This window comes from Rhinopithecus bieti, unplaced genomic scaffold (genome assembly GCF_001698545.2).
Source record: "Rhinopithecus bieti isolate Rb0 unplaced genomic scaffold, ASM169854v2 scaffold_61709, whole genome shotgun sequence".
NCBI classification, from domain to species: Eukaryota; Metazoa; Chordata; class Mammalia; order Primates; family Cercopithecidae; genus Rhinopithecus; species Rhinopithecus bieti.
The window spans coordinates 252,236-265,482 of record NW_016823349.1 but is presented as its reverse complement, the minus strand read 5'-3'; the positions used below and the strand labels follow the sequence as shown (position 1 = coordinate 265,482).

At 39.0% G+C, this 13,247-nt stretch overlaps 1 protein-coding gene across 1 annotated transcript in view; it reads left to right on the top strand.

The window, feature by feature from the left end:
• Positions 1–13,247, top strand: part of PLEKHA8 (pleckstrin homology domain containing A8) — a 62,594-nt gene that overhangs the window by 1,153 nt on the left and 48,194 nt on the right. The gene's annotated exons all lie outside the window — the stretch shown is intronic.

Here is a 13,247-nt window from a genome sequence, read left to right as displayed (position 1 = left end):
ATATCTTGAGAAGGTTGTAACTATTCTACCGCTGTGAAAATTATTCAGAACGATCGTTCTTTTCATGTATGCAACTAGTATTTAATAAAAGCCTACTATATGCTGGAAACTGTGCTAGCCACTTTTTTGGAAGTAAACTTTTTATCATAGAAAATAGATTAGGTCTTTAAATTTTTAAAGGCAGTGTGTTTGAAAGCAGAAATGTTCCCAGTATCCCTTAGAGTGGGTGAGAGACGTTTTCCATTCTTTTGTGGGATAATTTTTAAAAGGTTGTAGTATGGTAATGCGCAGGGTGTTTTAAGAATGGGTGTGTGTGGGAGGATCAGTTGGCATAGTAACTTAGAGGAGGTCACACAGCACAGCCAAAGGTGCCCCTATTGGGCGTACCCAGAATCTCTTCCCTTTGCCTAGTATAATTAGCAGTGAGTTCGCCTGTTTATTTTTTTCTGTAATCATTAGTAGAGCCTAAATGAGAAGAGGTTTTTCTTGTTTGCTTCCAGGACCTTCAGTGATGTCTACAATTAGATTAGATGAGAGTAACTCAAAGCTAGGCTTTGGTTTGGTGGATGCCAGAGGCACTGCTAACGTTAAGGGGAGGAGGCTTGACCTGGCAGTTTTCCTCTTGAGGTCTCTTTAAGCTCTCAGATGCATATACTTGAGTAAAATTTAGTTACTGGTCCCCTCAATCCTTTCCATTCATTACACACACTTTTTACCTTTTTTTCTTTCATCTTCGACACTCTTCTTTTTTTCCCATTCTTCCCCACCCCCAACTTTTTTTGTTGTTTTGTGGGGTTTTTTTTCCCCCATCTTTTCCTTCTCCTTTCTATATGGAAAGTTTAGTCTCTTGATACAGTAACTATTTCCTGGTAGTGAAATGCTTTTGCTGTTATTGTTGCTAACTGTCCTTGTGTAAGCAGAACTCTCTAGAAGGATCTTTTGGAATCTTTGTCGTGTGATTCCTATCTGTTCTGTTGGAAAAGTCTACTTTTTTCTTCCCAAAGTAAGAGAAGTTAATGCTCTGAGTGGTGCTAGGGTGGAAACCCTGAAGAAGAGGGCACTGGAGCCATTGCCAAAGACAGCTTTACGTGATGCTGCTTGTTCCCTTAACTCACGTGCCCCGTCCTTGTAGGCATACTGTTCATAGAAGCCCATCACACCACTGGGTACTTTTCCAGATACACTTAGAATGATGGTTCGGCATATTCTCTCCTTTTAGGAGATAAATTTACTTGGGAAAGAAATGGTAATAGCCTAGGAGGCTCACATGCATTCTTGTTTCCTCCGCTCTCCACTTTTCTACTTGGTCTTCCAAAATGAGCATGTTGTGTTCGTGACAAGTTAGTTTTCTTTTCTGAAGCTTGTTTTAAAAGTAACTTTTTTTTTCTTGTAGGTTTGCACATGGTAACTTTAAAATACATATAATCCCAATCCAAGTTTTTGTTCATTCTGAATTTTTCTCCAAAGGTAGTATATAACCCATGCCTCTGTTTGTGTGGTTTGTGTATTTGTCATGCTGACAGCTTGATATGGGATGCCATGTGTCAAATTTGAGTGAAGTTAGGAAATCAGTTTATCACTTGGTCTTTTGAATCCTTAGGGGATGTTGTTAATTTCATTCAACATCTACTGTGCTAGGCACAGGGGAAGCAATGTTGAACAAAGCCTGTGCCCTTCTTGGGCCTACAGTCTGGTGGGGGAAGAAAGTTATTTATTGGATAAGTGGTTAGAACCATGTTTCATTGTGTGTGATTGGTTGGGGAGGAGGGAGGGCAAGGAGGCTAGTGCAGGTTGTTAGAGAAAGCTTCTTAGAGGAAAAGTTTAAGCAGAGTCTGAAGGATAAATCAAGCTGTTAATAGTTTGGTGGAGAGGCCAAGGCAGAGGTGTAATTAGAGGAAGTAAAGAACTTTTCAGGCACAGGGAATGCCAGTGTCAAGGCCCCAAAGCAGAAGAGAGACGTGTGAGTTTGAGGAAAGGAAAGAGGACCCGTCTGGCTGAGAGCTGAGGAGAGTGAGGCTCCAACAAAGATGCAGGGGTGTGCAGGAGGCCGGATATTTCAGGGCCTCATAGGCTGGTTTAAACACTGTGATGTGATTGTGTGTGTGCATGTGGGTACGTGCATGCATGCATCTATGAAAGAGAAGTGATGAGATTGTTTAAAAGCTTACTCTGGCTTTAGTGTAGCATAGAATGTTTTCTGGTTACATCTTTATATCCTGCTGCATTTGTTGTACTTCACTAAATACTACGTATTATTATTTTGTGAGCTTCTTTTGCCTGTTGAATTTTAAATTGATAGGTATTAATTACGGAAAGTTAGAACTCATCAAGCCCTGATAATAGCATCTGAGGTTTACATGAGTGTATTTCTAGAATGCAGAAAGAGAAAAGAAGTCTCTTTCTTTTTTTTTTTTTTTTTTTTTTTTTTTGATATGGAGTCTCGCTCTGTCGCCCAGGCTGGAGTGCAGTGGCCGGATCTCAGCTCACTGCAAGCTCCGCCTCCCGGGTTTACGCCATTCTCCTGCCTCAGCCTCCCGAGTAGCTGGGACTACAGGCGCCCGCCACCTCGCCCGGCTAGTTTTTTGTATTTTTTAGTAGAGACGGGGTTTCACCATGTTAGCAGGATGGTCTCGATCTGCTGACCTCTTGATCCACCCGTCTCGGCCTCCCAAAGTGCTGGGATTACAGGCTTGAGCCACCGCGCCCGGCCATCTCTTTCTTTAAATGCTAAGCATATTCAGGTATTCTATCCTCCTTCAATGAAAAATTTAAAAAAAAAGTTTATGTGTATTTTCTTTTACAGTCTGGTGCCATCCTTCCTTTTGGACATTCTGGGATTTAGTGCCAGTACCTTTCTTCAGATGTTAGAAGATTAAACTTGGCATGAAAAGAGAGTGAATTAAAAACATGTTACAGATTCCCACGTTGTGTGAGATATGCTTCTAAAGAAGCACTGTGTTTGTTAATTTGTGTCTTTCAAGACCTAAAAGTTAGTCAAGGAGTATCATACATGCAGGGCTACATATTAATGCTCTAGAACACTGGTTCAGGAGTCAAAAGAGACCTGAAGCCTGGCAAACAGTCCTATTACTGCCAACTGCAGGGTCACTTTAGCATTCTGAGCCTTAGTGTCTTCCTCCGTGAAAATAATGGGATTTACCAGTTTATAATTATAAGAACAGTTAAAAACTTATTAGTACTTACAATGTGCGAAGCACTTTTCTAAACATTTTACATGGATTAACTCAGTCTTTGCAGCAATTTCAAAAAACAGTTCCCTTTATTATGCCCATTTTCCAGATGAAGACACTGAAGGTCACACAGCCACTTATTAAGTGGCTTCAGAGTCAGTGCTCTATTAGACAATACTTTCAAAGGTCCTTCTTGCTTGATCATTATGTAATTCTAGCTGATTCATAATGTACCTATATTTAAAGTATGTTTGACCTAGAATAGCAGACTCTATTTCGGGAGTGGGAAGTGGAGAGGAATTCAGGAGTGAAGAAAGCTTTGACGCCCAATGTTGTGCATATGTTTTGCCACAAGGAAATTTCCTAACCTGTACTTTCTGCTTTGTAGTTTTAGGTCCTTTTCCTGCCCACTCAGCTGATAGGAGGGCTGCTGTCGTGAACTCTAGCCAGCCGCAGGCTGCTTGTCTCTCTCCAGCAGGTTAAGGCTCAGGCACATTGCATTACTGCGTTCTGAAAATAACAAAAGCCTGCATCATACTGGCCAGGTGGTTTTCATTAAGGATATGCTATAATTTTGTTTCCCCTCAGGTGGAGGAAGGTGACTCTTGCCTTATATACTAGTGTAAACAGTACCCGGAAGACGTCTGGAATATGAGGCTTCTTGGTTTCTCAACCACTGGTCAACCCTTTTTGTTGTTAACATTTTAACGTCTTTATGGAGTTAATTCATAAACCATAAAATTCATCCATTTAAAATGTACAAGTCAATGATTTTAGTATATATAAAAAGTGTAACTATTACCGTGATCAATTTTAGAACATTTTCATTATCCCAGAAAGAAACCCGTACCCATTAGCAGTCACTCCTACACCTGCCCTTCGCTGTTGGCAATCACGAATCTGTCTGCACAGATTTGCCTCTTCTAGGCAGTTTATATAATTGAAATTATATAATATGTGGTCTTTTGTGGCTAGCTTCTTTTCATATAGCATGATTTTTTTTCGATAGCATGTATCAGAACTTCATTCCTTTTTATTACCAAATACTATTTCATTGTATGTGTATACCGTGTTTTAGTTATGCATTCTCAGTTGAAGAACATTTGGATTGGGCTGTTCTTTTGTTTTGTTTTCTTAATTATTATGAAATAACACTGCTGTGAACAGTCATGTATAAGTTTTTGTATAGACATGATTTCATTTCTCTTGGATATCTATAATACCTAGGAGTGGAATTGCTGCAGTCATATGATAACTATTTAATAATTTGGGAGACTACCAAATAGTTTTCCATAGTGACTACACCATTTTACATTCTCATCAGTAATCAAAGAAGTTTCTGTCTTCACATTCTCATCAACCTCATTATCGTCTTAGTATAGCTATCCTAGTGGATGTGAAATGGTGTCTCATGGTTTTGATTTATATTTCTCTGACTTGATATTGATTATCTTTTTATATGCTGATTATCCATTTGTGTATCTAGTTTGGAAAAATATCTGCATTTTTTGCCCATTTGTTTGGGTTATTTTTTCATTATAGAGTTGTAAAGTTGTAATTTTTTTTTTTTTTTTTTTGGAGACAGAGTCTTACTCTGTCACCCAGGCTGGAATGCAGTGGTATGATCTCTGCTCACTGCAACCTCCGCCTCCTGAGTTTAAGCGAGTCTCCTGCCTCAGCCTCCCAAGTAGCTGGGATTACAGGTGCCCGCCACCATGCCCGGCTAATTTTTGAATTTTTAGTAGAGACGGAGTTTCACCATGTTGGCCAGGCTGGTCTCGAACTCCTGACCTCAGATGATCTGCCTGCCTCAGCCTCCCAAAGTGCTAGGATTACAGATGTGAGCCACTGCACCTGGCCAAGAATTCTTTATTCTGGATATAAGTTCCTTGTTAGATAGATGATTTGCAAATAGAGTTGACCCATGAACAATGCAGGAGTTGGGGTATCAACCCCCACAGTCAAAAAATCTGCATGTAACTTTCAACTCCCCCAAAATCTTAACCAGTAGCCTGCGAATAACCAAAAGCCTTATGACGAAAAGCCTTATGAATAACTTTAACAATTAACACGTGTTATATGTCATATGTATTGTATACTGCATTCCTACAATAAAGTAAGCCAAAAAAGGGTTATGAAGAAAATGATAAGGAAGAGAAAATACATTTACTATTCATAAAATGGAATTGGATCATCGTAAAGGTCTTCATTCTTGCTGTCTTCACATTGAGGAGGCAGAGGAAGAGGAAGAGGAGGGGTTGGTTTTGCTATCTCAGGGTAGCAGAAGTGGAAGAAAATCCGCATGTGCACCCTTCAAATTCAAACCCATGGTATTCAAGGATCAACTGTATTTTCTTTTCTGTAGGTTGTCGTTTTTATTTTCTTCCTGGTATCATGTGCAACACAAAAGTTTTAAATTTTAATGTAGTCTAATTTATCAGTTTTTTCTTTTATTGTTTGTTTTTGGTGTTACATTGTCTTAGGAAACCATTGTCAAACCCAAGGTCATGAAGATTTACTTTTAAGGTTTTAAAAATAGTTTTTAGCTCTTACATTTAATTCTCATCCATTTCGCGTTAATTTTTGTGTACGATATGAGGTAAGGGTACAACTTTTTTTTTTTCACCTGGATATTCAATGCTCAACTCTTTACTGTGTAATTTATGGTTTTAGTGATAAAGTCACAAGCCAGCATTGCACCAATGCTTAAGTGTAAAAGATTGGAGTCAGAGAGCCCTGAGTTTGAACCTTTGCTCCACTACTTAGTAGTACTAATACCTTGAGCAAGTTGCTTAATCTTCCTGAATCTCAGTTTTAAAATGACAGCAATAATAATAGCCGTACCTAGGTTTGTTAAGAATATGCAGTGGATATTTAGCTTAATGTTAGCAGTTTCTGGGTCGTGCCCATTAGTGTCAGACACTCTGCAGACATGCTCCACTGTGTACCAGGCAGGTTCATAGTTCACTTTAAGGGTAGGTTAATTAGATCACTGTTTTGATTAATGATGCCCAGAAAATTTAGTCTCTGTGTATTCAGCCTTCTATTTGCAAGTTGTGGTTCCTCGTGGATTCTTTTTCATATAAGTATTGGCCATTGCTGTCTCTTCCATTGTGAAGTGTCTGTTCAAATCTTTAACCCATTTTTAACAGTTAATTGTTTTTATTACTGAGTTGTGAGAACTCTTTATATATTCTTATTTATTTATTTATTTATTTCGAGACAGAGTTTCGCTCTGTCACCCAGGTTGGAGTGCAGTGGTGCAATCTCAGCTCACTGCAACCTTCGCCTCCCGGGTTCAAGCAGTTCTCTGCCTCAGCCTCCCAAGTAGCTGGGATTACAGGTGCCAGCCACCATGTCTGGCTGATTTTTTATTTATTTTTTGTATTTTTAGTAGAGACGAGGTTTCACTATGTTGGCCAGGCTGGTCTTGAACTCCTGACCTCGTGATCCACCCTTCTTGGCCTCCCAAAGTGCTGTAATCCCAGGCATGAGCCACCTCGCCCAGCTATATATTCTTAATTAAAAGTCCATTGTAGACCAGGCATGGTGGCTCACACCTGTAATGCCAACACTTTGGGAAGCTGAGGTGGGCAGATCGCTTGAGGCCAGGAGTTTGAGACCAGCCTGGCCAACATGGTGAAGCCCAGTCTCTACTAAAAATACAAAAATTAGCTAGGCGTGGTGGCACACGCCTGTAATCCCAGCTACTTGGGAGGCTGAGGCAGCAGAATTGTTTGAACCCAGAAGGTAGAGGTTGCAGTGAGCTAAGAGGTTGCAGTGAGCCAAGATCACACCTGTATTCCAGCCTAGGCAACAGAACGAGACTCTGTTGCAGATAGATGGATGGATGGATGGATGGATGGATGGATGGATAGATAGATAGATAGATAGATAGATAGATAGATAGATAGAGTGAGACTCTGTCTCAGGTGGATAGATGGGTGACAGAGCAAGACTGTGGCAAATAGTGTAAGACTCTGTCTCAGGTAGATAGGATAGGATAGGATAGGATGAGATAGATAGGTAGGTAGGTAGGTAGATAGATAGATAGATAGATAGATAGATAGATAGATAGATAGATATAAAAGAAATAATGCCCAGAGGAATTAAGTAGTGTCCTCAAGATGACATACCTGTATGTTATGAGTCTGAACTTAAACCATGGTTTCCTCACTCCATTGTCTTGAGTTAAGGTGCTGGTAAGACATATGAGAAGCACTGTGCAGGACAAATAAATATTTAGTTTGGTAGCTCAAAGCACACAGGAGGGGTGACCTACATCTTCTAGCAGAAGGTTTTAAAGATAATTTGATATAATGTATTGTAATTATAGTTAGTCTTCTCACCATCTACATGGTAGACTCTCCACTAGTCTGTTGCTCCTTGAGGCTGGGATCTTTTCTCTAAATCTCCAAACCTGACAAATTATAACTGCTCAGAAAATGCTTTGTGAATTAACTAATGGTAAATTAAGAAGCCTATAATTTAGCTAATGCTTGGTTAACTGTTACAATGAGGAGTGTTTCTTCTTTCTTCCATCCTGCCCAGCTACAGCAGAACTCTTACTGACTGACCTGGCAGAGGAACCCAAGGCTTTGCTGTCCACATCCCTGTCTGGAACTCCCCTAGAGAAGCTGAGGTTGGGGAGGGCTCTAATGGGATGAGGTATGGCTGAGCGCTCAGGTTGGACATTAGAAAACACCAAGGCTATGGAGGTCAGGGGTAGTAAATGAATAGCTCTGCTTTGCTTCAGTTTAAAGTGGTAGATTATTTCACTATTAACATCTCTATATAGCGTACGTAATATATGATATCATGATATACGTGGGTTATGAACATAGAAACCATAATTTATAATGAATAAGTTGTCTTGACTCAACATTTCAGATTGTCAGTCCTATCAAGACATTTAATTTCACTTTTTTTCTTGGCATTAGTTACTTTCTCTGTTTTTATTTTAAAAAATTTGTTTGGAAACAGGGTCTTGCTATGTTGCCCAAGCTGGTCTTGAACTCCTGGCCTCAACTGATCCTTCTGCCCCATAAATCACCGTACCTGGCAGTTACTATCTCTTGAATCAGATTCTGGGAAAGATGGGAGTTTTCTGTTACTTTGTATTAGGATATATGTATTAGGATAGGTTTTGAAAGCTGAGAGAGACTTCTAGGCATCATCTAAACTCCAGCTGAAATTTTGTAGGAAAGGAAACTAAAGCTGAAAGAAGTTAAGGGACTTAACCTTTTCTTTCTCCCATTCTGCTCTCCCTTTATTATGGTCACTAATTTTCCTCTTATTGTTAATGAAAAGCACCTTTCCTTCACTTTTTTTCTTTACTCTTGGCTAACTTTTCTAGAAAGAGTTTAAATAGTCCCTTTTCATTTTTTTTTTCTGCATTTCTACACAACAGTAGTTCTTACGGATTTTTTTTTTTTTTTTAATCTTTAAGTTGAGGGGTACATGTGCAGGTTTGTTACATAGGTAAATGTGTGCCATGGTTGTTTGCTGTACAGATCATCCCATCACCTAGTTATTAAGCCCAGCATTCATTAATTTTCCTGATCCTCTCCCTCCCCAACCCCTCTTAAGGATTTTAAAATTCACAATATGTTAATTTTTTAATTGTTTTTCCTGTTAAACAGTAAGATTATGAACTGCTTTCCCAGAACACCTTAATTTTTAAGGCAAAAGTTCTGAAGGAACTGTGGTAGACTTAAAGGCAGAATGATAAACTCTAGCGTGAGGCTAACTAGTAGGCATTCTACTAGTTGTTTATTAAAGAGTCATTATTGGGCCAAGATGTAATAAGCCCATTGTAATTATTACAATAAAAAACTGAACAAAATACAACAGTAGAATATTGCATTTTTTTCACATGCACATGGAACATTCACCAAGATAGACCATATTCTGAGCTATAATAGTAAACCTTGCCAAAACTTGTCAAAAGAATGTTCTGTGTCTTTAATAGAAGTAAACTACAAATTAATAACAGATGTAGAGAATCCTCTGAAATATTAGTAAATTAAACAGTACACTTCAAAGTAGCCTGTGGGTCAAAGAGAAGGTCTCCAAGAAAATTGTGAAATATTTTGAACTTAAAATGAAAGCGCAACAGTGGTTGGCCAAGGGTAAAGGGAGAGAGGAAGGCTTGATCACAAAGGAGTAATACAAGGGAATTTTGGGGACAATTTTGGTAGAGTGGAATTTTCTGTATCTTGATTATTGCGGTGGTTATTAAAGGACTATGCATTTATCAAAACTCAGAATTGTTCGCCAAATAATGAATTTTATGTAATTCTTAAAACTTTTAAGTGTCTATTTAATGGAGTGCAGTTTTTCATAGTGATGTGTTTGGATGAGGCACTTGTCACAAGGCTGCTGCCAGAAAAATGAAGCGAAGCTACAGTACTTTCTAGTCAGAAGTGGGTATGACTCATAAGTAATTACTTTTGGTTTGGATCTTTAAGGGAATAGGAACATCTCCATTTAGAAATTTTGACTTAAAAACGGTGGTTGCTGTTGGGAAATTAAAAAAAAGAAATTTTAGTGTAAAGTTAACATGAGGTATGCCAGTTTAAATCCAAATATAAATGCATTTTTTGAAGAAAATTATACTCATTGAAAACGTGTATTGTTCAACATCAATTGAACCGAAAAGCCTTTTGGCTAAGATTTTTAAGAGTAAATTTTACACAGTTGTTTGTCCATTAAGTATGGACAGGCACTGCACTATGTGAGAAAAGAATAAGCTGGCAGCAGTTTTGGAATAGTGATTTTTAAATCTTTAATTTCTTTGAACAATGTTTTGTAGTTTTCAGTGTTTTACACTTACTTTAAAAAATTTATTGTTGGTCAGGTGTGGTCCTCACACCTGTAATCCCAGCACTTTGGGAGGCCAAGGTGGGTGGATCACCTGAGGTCAGGAGTTTGAGACCAGCCTGGCCAATATGGTGAAAGCCCGTCTCTACTAAAAATACAAAAATTAGCCGAGGGTGGTGGTGGGCGCCTGCAATCCCAGCTACTCGGGAGGCTAAGGCAGGAGAATCGCTTGAACTCGGGAGGCGGAGGTGGCAGTGAGCTCAGGTCACGCCATTGTACTCCAGCCTAGGCAACAAGAGTGAAACTCTGTCTCAAAGTAAACTAAAATAAAATAAGATTTTTTCTTAAGTAGTTTATTCTTTTTGATGTTATTGTAAATGGATTTGTTTTCTAACTTTCATTTTCAGATTATTCATTGCAACTGTACAGAGATACAATTTTAATTGTATGTTAGTCTTATATCCTATCTCCTTGCTGAACTTATTTATTCTAATAGTTTTTTTTTACTGGCTTCCTTGCGTTTTGTTTTTGTTTAAATATGTAAGAGCCCGTCTGTGATTAGAGCTGGGTTTGCTTCTTCCTTTCCAATCTAGATGTCTTTTATTTCACTTATTGACTAATTGCACTGGCTAAAAGCTTTAGTACAATGTTGACTAAAAGTGGTAAAAACAAACATCCTTGTCTTGTTTCCAGTCTTTGAGGGGAAGCCTCCTGTTTTTCACCTTATACACATTAACTATGGGTTTTTTGTAGATGTCTTTATCAGGTTGAAGTTCTCTTCTAAGTTTCTTAGGTATTTTTATTATGAAAGGGTATTAGATTTTTGTCAAGTGCTTTTGTACGTTTTGTGAGATGATCATGTGATAGTTTAGAGCTTTTGTGTTTGCAGAAAGACCCAGTTCATGCAGGCTTAAAGTAAAAAGGGATGTTTATTGGTTCATTTAATGGAAAAGTCTAGGGGGTATCTTACCTTCAGGAATGATGTGGGCTGATCAGGGGGTTCAAACAATGTCATCCAGATTTTCTTCCTTCTCCTTCTGTCCCTCAAATCCTTCCAGTCCCATTCCCTTTGTGTGTGAATCATGTTTAGGTCCTATGTGATGGCAAACTGCTGCAGGCAGCTGCAGGCTAACTTTCTTAAGACCAGAGAGAAAAGAAATAGTCCTCATTTCTTTATGCCTTTGCCCAGTCCGAGCAAAAGTCCCAGAATTGTCTCCAGTTGGGCCACTTGCCCATTCTGGATATCATTGAGGATAGGGGATGTGAAGCTTCATTTAGGCCTAAATCACATACCTACCCTGGAGCTGGTCACCCCCACCCAAACCCCATGGATGGAGTGTGGAGAAAGGAGTTTTCATCAGTGGAAAAGTACTAGGTAGATGCTGGATTGCCAAAAATTAAATGTCAAGTATACTTTCTGTAGTGAAACAATCCAGGATAATACAAAGTATATGAAATTGGTATTTAAATACTCTTTTTTAACCCCCTACCCCATCCCTGGCAATTATAGCTAATATGAGCTAAAACTCTCCCCTGCTCATTGAAGTTTCATGTGTAATCCTTCCAAGCAGGGAATTTGGGTGATAACCACATTGTATCTCTAATAGAAGATGGCATAAAAGAGGGTGGAGATTGGATAGGAAGATAGTCTAGTGGTCATCTAAGGGAGCAGGGAGTAGTTCAGACCAACAGTTTTCATCTGCCCTTTAGTTACCTTGACTGATCATTTCTGAGATAACTGCAGATTAATTTAAAATAGAAACTGGATTAATGGTCTCTTTTTCATCCATGCCTGTTTTCTCTACAATTCATCATTCCTGGGCTGTATCCCAGTTTCCCAGCAGTGGACATTATGAAAGAGCAGTATGTCCTGGTGCTAATCTGAACTCTCTCCATCACACTGCATTTAAATTTTGTCTATTATGAATGAGATTTCTCTAGTCTCTTAATGTGCCTTTTGAAACTGCAAGAATTTGTGCTTATAAGAAAAGTGTTTCTTGGTCACAGTTTGTGTAGTTACAAAGGACAGAATAAAATTGCCATATATTGAACATCCCTTGTATAATTATAACCTCTCCTAGATAAATACAGAACCTGTTATAAGGAAGGTAATGTTTCAGTTGCTATTATAATTTACCAGCTACCTTTTTTTTTTTTTTTTTTTTTTTTGAGAGACCATCTCACTCTGTCACCCAGGCTGAAGTGCAGTGGCGTGATCATAGCTTACTGTAGTCTCAAACTCTAGGCTCAGGCAGTCCTGTCTCAGGTGTATCACCTTGCCCAGCTAATTTTTAAAATTTTTTGTAGAGACAGGGTCTCACTATGTTGACTGGGCTGGTTTTGAACTCCCAGCCTCAAGCAATTCTCCTGCCTCAGTCTCCTAAAGTGCTGGGATTACAGGAGTGAACCACGGAATCCAGCCTTCAAGCTGCTTTCAGGATTTACTGCAGCTATGCTTTGGGTGGGGTTGAGAGCTGCTCTTCAACATTTTTCAAATTCTTGTAAGATAAAACTAGTTTCGTACATTTTTTTCAATTTTAGGACACTTTTTTCACATTGCTTTTTTTATTATTATACTTTAAGTTCTAGGGTACATGTGCACAATGTGCAGGTTTGTTACATATGTATACATGTGCCATGTTGGTGTGCTGCACCTATAAACTTGTCAGCACCCATGTGAAAAACTCATCATTTACATCAGTTATAACTCCAAATGCCATCCCTCCCTCCTCCCCCCTCCCCATAATAGGCCCCGGTGTGTGATGTTCCCCTTCCCATGTCCAGGTGATCTCATTGTTCAAGTCCCACCTATGAGTGAGAACATGCAGTGTTTGGTTTAATGTTCTTGCGAAAGTTTGCTGAGAATAATGGTTTCCACCTGCACCCGTGTCCCTACAAAGGACTCATCCTTTTTTATGGCTGCATTGTATTCCATGGTGTATATGTGCCACATTTTCTTAATCCAGTCTGTCACAGACGGACATTTGGGTTGATTCCAAGTCTTTGCTATTGTGAATAGTGCTGCAATAAACATACGTGTACATGTGTCTTTATAGCAGCATGATTTATAATCCTTTGGGTATATACCCAGTAATGCGATGACTGGGTCATATGGTATTTCTAGTTCTAGATCCTTGAGGAATCGCCATACTGTTTTCCACAATGGTTGAACTAGTTTACAATCCCACCAACAGTGTAAAAGTGTTCCTATTTCTCCACATCCTCTCCAGCACC